The sequence below is a fragment of the Juglans regia genome, chromosome 5 (genome assembly GCF_001411555.2).
Source record: "Juglans regia cultivar Chandler chromosome 5, Walnut 2.0, whole genome shotgun sequence".
NCBI classification, from domain to species: Eukaryota; Viridiplantae; Streptophyta; class Magnoliopsida; order Fagales; family Juglandaceae; genus Juglans; species Juglans regia.
Genome location: NC_049905.1, coordinates 12,184,834 through 12,192,161, shown reverse-complemented (window position 1 = coordinate 12,192,161; position 7,328 = coordinate 12,184,834). Strand labels below are relative to the sequence as shown.

The window sequence follows — 7,328 nt, the reverse complement described above, 5'->3', positions numbered from 1 at the left end:
AATTGAAACATCACATCTTAACTTATCATATCAGAACAAATATCATAGTTAACCCCTGTGGTAGGATTGTGTAAACCCCATTAGTTAATCAAGCAGAAACAGAATGTGAATCTTCCCCTTATTCATTCTCGGAGCCCCGAGTGTGCACATAGGAAAGACCACGCAGAAAACCACTTTGTTTCCAAAGTGGGTGCACCAGAAACAGAAAAGTTAGTACCAACCCGTACAGAGGCCACAGTTATACACCCGTGGTAAGGTCAGAATGGAACAAAAATAAAAACAGAATGTTATGCCAGAAGTTTTCAGAAATCACATCAGATCATATCAGAGTACAAAAAATCTTTAGAACAGAACAAAATCATATCACAAAACATAATTTTTGCACAAAATTTCATATTCGCTCTCTTTGCATGATTAGAAATAGAATGCACAAAATTAGCTCATGTCTACACCAATCATGACAGAAAATATTTTCTTCTTAAATAGAATCTCATGAGTAATGCAGAACAAATAATTGAGGCAGTTCAAATTTATTTTCATAATCAAATATGTATATTTTCCAAAATCAACCTCAGCTCATTTTATTTTAATGCAAAGTCTAGAATAGGAACCCCGCTTACCTGAATTTCTTAGCTTTTTCAGAATTTCTCAAAAAATGTCGAACAATAATTAATCGTCACCTATAAAATAATCACATAATTCTCGTAAATTTCCAATCAATCACTTATTTTGATATTTAATCCTAAACTTCTAAAATAACCTATTTAATTCCTCAAAACCTAAAATTCTCATAATTCCCAAAATACCCTCATTTTCCAAAAACCATCAATATCCACTTAAACGAATTCGTACCAAATAAGAATTTAATCAAGCAAGTAGTAAAATAAATATAAAACTCAATAAAAATTAATACTCAAAATATTTAAAATACCAACAACATTTTATAAATAAAAAGAATACATTGGTTACAAAAATTTCCATAAAATAAGTCATGAAAAACTCCTCTCTTAAAAAAAAAGGTTTACTTCCTTTAATTAAAAATATTCTTAAAATACAAATATAATATTTATTGAAACTTAAAGCAAAACTCATTCAAACATAAATCCCAAAAATAAAACTTCTCACCCGAAAATATTACGTTAAACCTACCTTCCATATATATATATATATATATATTAGGTCAAAACTAGTAAGTTCCCAACCTAGGTTAAAACTTTCCATATATATAATCTATATATAAAGTACGTACATATAATTTATAAGCAGAAACCAAACAAACAAAACACATGGTATTAACACATGCGGTGGCAGGAAGTTACCCAAGGGAAACCGAGGCACGCGACGGGGTTGGCTGGAGGGACTACAGTGGTGCGACAGAAGAGCAGGAGCGCGGCAGAGCTTCCGTCGAGCAGCGCTGGGCACGAGACAAAGAGAGGGAGAGGTGAGCGAGAGAGGGCGGAGAGAAAGGAGGGAGTAACCGAGGGAGGTAGTCACTGTGAGGGGTGCTACGACTAGGGTGGCCTGAGGGTGTTCAGCACCCTTATCCGCGGGAGTGGCGACGGCTTGGAGTGGCTAGAGCGGTGTGGTGCAATGCAGTGGTCCAGTGGGTGGACCTCTGTTTCGAGAGGCTAAAAACAGGGGAATAAACGGCTGGGTTCCCGTGACAGGGGTGGGTCGCGGTAGAGCTAACGATGGTGGTTTTCATGAGGTGAGGACACAACGTGGTGGGGTTCTCGATGGAGGGAATTGCAGTGGTTTATGGTGGCTGAACATTGCTCTGTTTTTGGATACAAAAACAGAGGAAACCGAAGCTTGCAGTAGCGGCTACAGGGTGTTGGGCTATAGCTCCGTGTGGCTGGGCACAGTGGTGAGGTGCAGGGACGGCGCTAAGGGGGTCTAACGCAGAGGCGACGGCGTGGCTACGTGGGGTTCACAGTTTGCCCACGGGCTGGGCGGTGGGGCTATCACACAGTGACTTGACTTACAGTTTCAGCGGCAGTCCTATTATGAGAGTTTCTACAAGCAGGAGGTATAAATGTATGCGTGTATGCGTGATTGAAAAACAAGAGGAAATGCAAAGGAGAGATAAGAAAGAAAGGGGTGCGCTGTTTGCAAAGAGGAGGAATTGCTGGGCTACAGATTCGCATGGGAGGGTAGTGGCGGCTTGGCTTCAACATGCACGAGGGATAAGTGCATCTGTGTGTATATATATATGTGATGAGAAAACCCAAGAGGGATGAGGGAGACGTGCGTGTGGAGAGTGCTGAAAAAATAGACGTGTGTGCATGCATGCCTTGGGCAACAGAAAACTTAGGTGTAAAAAAAAATATTGATGAAAAGAGAAGAAAACAAAATAAAACATGCGGGGAAAAAAAATAAAAATAAACGGCCAAAATCTCCAAATAAAAAGAAAATCACTACTCAAGTCCGTAATATTAAAAATCTAAAATGTCAAGCTCAAATAAATAAATAAATAAAATTCATAGTCCAACTATACCAATTTTGGGTCCGGGTGTTACAACATTTCATGGGCATGATCTCATAGTCGATTCTGAATTGGAGCTTAACTATGGCAGGTTCGTGAGTCTTACCTCCTTACTTTATTTGTCTAGTCGTGTGAGGAGTCTTTATTTGGATCCATATAATTACTTCAATTAATCTGGACTTGTTCTGAATTGGACCTGTTCAGACGTTGAGAATGGAGAAAGAAGTTGAACTTTTGGTTGCCCAGGTGTGTTAAATATACTTTGGGTTTTGTTGTTTTTTTTTTCAACTTTTTAAATTAACTTTGTCTCTTGTTACTTCCATATACGCGTTGGCTCAAGGAAGATGGAGGTGGGCAAACTCTTGAATGAGTTTATGAGCGTCTGGAAGCCTTAGATGCAGCAACTGCTGAGAAGCGTGCTGCTGAAGTTTTGTTGGTCTTGGATTCAATAAACAGATGCAGGCGAAGAAAACTCATGATTTTTCAGGTGGCTGGAGAAAGAGGATTGCTTTAGCGCAGGCTCTATTTATGAATCCAACCATTCTTTTGCTTGATGAACCTACCAATCATCTTGGCGAGTCATTTGATCAAATAGCGTGTTCTCTGTTACATGGTTTTTTGTTGGGACTTTCTAATTTTATTGAAATCCGAAATTGGTGGAGCCTGCAAAGGAAGACCAATTCCTATTGTTTCTTTGTCAGATTATGTTGTAACAAAGCTAATAATTTGCTTCTTGAGTAATTTAATATTGACTAACTCGCAATATATCTTTCTATGGGAAAACACTTTTAGGTGCTTCCACATCGGGCATCTTGTTACTTGTATATACCTTTTTGAAGTTTCACAGGTTAATGGACATTTGTTTGAGGAATGTGTTTGGTCTTTTGGTGAAATTGTGATCTTTTTTTGTTTGAGGTAGGAATTAGATAGTTTAGGCGTTAACATGTGGTAATAATATTTGTTGGTTGTACATCTGTGGCTGTTCTGCAGCCTTGTCCTTCACCCGACTCTTCATTTGCTCTATTGGATACCCATTAGGCCCCGAGCATCAGGATGAGACTTCCTTCACACGGCAGAAGCCACCGACGCCACCACCCCTCCCCCATCTCGCGGAAAGCCGCCAATCGTTGTCCTCTAATTTTCCCACACTGAAATAGAGCCACCACTTACTGCCACCACTTACAGCCATCCCCAACTCCTTCTCGGTGCCATTAACCACGACAAGTGTACACAAAAACTGCCGGCAAAGACTTCCCATCAATAGGAGTGTAACCGGTCCGATCCGGTTTGATTTTGGATAGAACCGGTATGTACTGGTTTTGTATTTTTTAAAATCGATTATGCCCTGATTACCCTCGTAAATCGATACCTCCAGTTTTACCAGTTTTCTGTCCAGTCCGGTCCGATTTTCTGGTTTTTTTTAAATTGTAAAAAATATATAATAAAGTTTTACTTCTTATGATAAAATGTTATTAATAATTTAATATATATATATTATGTTTAAAGTATATAATCAATTAAATTTTCATATTTAAGATTAAACTTTTATTTTAAAAATTATAATAACATTATCTTATAAATAATTATATTAATAACATATAATCAAACAAATTACAAATGTTCATATTTAAGATTAACATTTCATGTTATAATTTATAAATTATAATATAAAATTATTTCATATATGATATATAATTATATATATTATATATAAAAATTTAATATATAATTATATATTATGTATAAAAATTATATGTAAATAAAATATTTTGTAAATATATAAAATTAATTTATATATATATTTTTTCCAACCGGTCCAGTTCAGTCTGGTCCGGTCCCAGAAACTACAGAACCGAACTGGACTGGGTCTGTCCGGTTTTCATAATACAGTAACTGGTTCTTGATTGGACTAGTTCAAAACCGGACCAACTGGTCCGGTTCAGTCCGGTCCAGTCCGGTTTTTCGATTTAAATTTACACCCCTACCCATCACTCCAGTCCACCGCATGCCGCCTTAGGCCTCGGTAAGCTCATGCCGTTTCTTTTTGTTTTTCTCTTTTGTCTCAGTGTATCTCTCCCTCATTCTCTCATCGTGTGCTTCTCTCGTTCAGCACTCTCTCTCCCTCTCTATCATTTTCAGCTGCCTAGGTGCCGCCCTCACTGCCGTTGACCACAATCAGCTCCCTGTGCCGTCACACATTCCCTTCTCGATGAGCCTCTGCCATGCGAAGCTAATTTCACGCATTTTATATATGTTTTCAAATAACAAAATGCCTAACTATACCTTATTGAATAGTTGGTCTATTAATTAAATGAAATTACATTATGACCCTTTACTACAAGTTGTATTAATATGCTTTTAAACTTTTATTATGTATTAGTACTCTCTAATTTATTTATGTTTTCTAGAAATATTTTAAGTAAATTAAATTGGTATTAAGCATGGTTTTTCTTTCGAAAAGTAAACAATAATATTGTATTTTTTTATTATGATCCAGCTTATTATATTATTGCTGTATAATTTAAAAATATTTTGGTATAATTATATTATCTAGTATTAGATTTTATAACTACACTTCCATAGTAAATAGGTCAGCCTTTTAGATGTTTTAGTTGAAGTTATTAAAGGGGCATTGATGATTTTAGAAAGTGATTATGTATTTTTAGGTTATGAGAATTTTAGGTCTTGAGAAATTAAAATAGGTTATTTTAAGAGCTTAGGCTTAAATATAGAAATTTGTGATTGATTGGAAATTTACGAAAATTATGTGATTATTTTATAGGTGACAATCAATTATTGTTCGGCATTTTTTAGGAAAATTTTGAAAAAGCTAAATAGTCCAGGTAAGCAGAGTTCCTTTGCTAGACTCTACATAAAAATAAAATGAACTGAGGTCAATTTTGAAAAATATGTATGTTTTGTTATGAAAAAAAATTTAAAACGACCTCAATTATTTGTTATGCATTACTTATGAAATTCTGTATAAGAATAAGGTATTTTTCTGGCATGGCTGGTATAGATATGAGCTTATCTTTGGCATTCTGTTATTGAATTGAGAAAAATGAGCAAATATGAAAATTGGATAAATTTGCATGCCACATGAAGATGTTATGAATTTGTTTTGAAAAATGTGAAATGATTTGAATTTCAGTACACTGTTTTGATATGATGTGGCATTTGAAAAATCTTTGGCATGACTTTCTGATTCTGTTTTGACTCTGATTCTGATTCTGATATGATGATTCTGATTCTGTTTTGCTTTGATATGTGGTCCTGTCATGGGATATAATAGTGACCTCTGGCCCTGTCACGAGATACAATAGTGACCTCTGGCCTGTCACGAGATATAATAGTGACATTTGGCCCTAACACGGGATATAATAGTGGTCTCTGCTCTAAGTGCAATCATTTTGATAACATGATGATTTATGTTCTGCTTAACTTTATGCAGAATGCACAACCCTACCATGAGAGTTAAATATGGTCTCTGTTCTGATATGATGCTCTGATATGATATAATAAGAGGGAGATGTTCAGTCATGTTGTGCCAAATGAGTCTTTGAATATGAAAAGTTGGTTTCTGAATATGAAATGTTTGAAATCTCACTCTGATTTTATGATAATATGTATTTTTGAGATTTGGATATTGAAACTGAAATGTTTTGTTTCTGCATTCTGAACTGTGTGAAAATGCTCATGTTTACATACTAGTATATGTTCTCTTCTTACCGAGTTGTTGATGACTTACCCTTATCTCCATAACATTTTTTAGATATTTTTATGATTTAGCTGGAGAACAAGAGTCGGAAGTATTAGAAAAGTCTGATGATTATAGATGAATGAGTGCTAAGTGTTGGTGCAAAGGGGTTGCAAAACAGAAAATAGTGAGAGAAAAGTTTGCTTGGGCTGCAAAACAGAAAATAGTGAGAGAAAAGTTTGCTTCAAGGCACGTTACGAATGTCGCTTTCCTTAAGACAATATTCGCCCCCACCATTAACGGTATGCACACAGGTTACAAGTGAATTTGCCTCCAAGATATAATGAAGTCCAGAACAAGTCTGTTTGTCTAACTGCGTTATGCACACACGAAATTAGACCCCGAATGCCCTCAGATTTTGCTATTCAACCAAGACATTAGAAATTTGTTCTTTGTAGAATCAACAGATCCTAATAACAAGTTTTGAAGAAATGAAAACTTTTGGAGAGAGAATTTTGAAATTGCCTTATTGAACTCTAAGATTCTAAAAAGCTCTCTTGAATTCGTAGGCCAATGAGTCTATTTATAGAGGGCCAAAGGATGTGAATGAAAAGTTGTAACTTTTCATTTTTCTGTAATCTGATCCAAATAGGTATATATATTATGTCTGTTACCAAATGACACAATTGTTGGACCCAGTCCAATGGTCATGTTGCTCCACTTCAACTGGTTGGCACCAGTTCAAACTACCAGGTGCGCGGTTTGGGAATTTTGTTTTCCCATTTTGCCAAGCATTGCAAGTTGCTTGTGGCCTGATGAGTTGCAACGCCTCTCATGCCTAGCGCCCCTTGATGCAATACCCATGCATTGCTTTGCTTCATGAATGCATGCCACTTGATCCCAATGGTTGCCTCTCTTTAAATCAACAAAACTCCATAATCTTGGAAGAAGTGTGATTCGAACCCATCCCATGGGTTAAATGGAAAGCTACAATACCACTAAGCCAATCAAAGGGCAATGGTTAGAACATAGACCCAATATCTTATAACCATAAGCTATTGCTAATAAACTTTCCTTTATTTCTCTCTTTCCAAAAAAATTCATAACCTCCAAAAATAAATCCCCAAAATATTATTAATAATAAAT

General features: G+C 36.1%; 1 pseudogene; it reads left to right on the top strand.

Annotated features, from left to right (window-relative positions):
* The first annotated feature begins 1,299 nt into the window (after positions 1-1,299).
* The window catches only part of LOC108985106, an 18,826-nt pseudogene continuing 12,797 nt past the window's right edge, over positions 1,300-7,328 (top strand).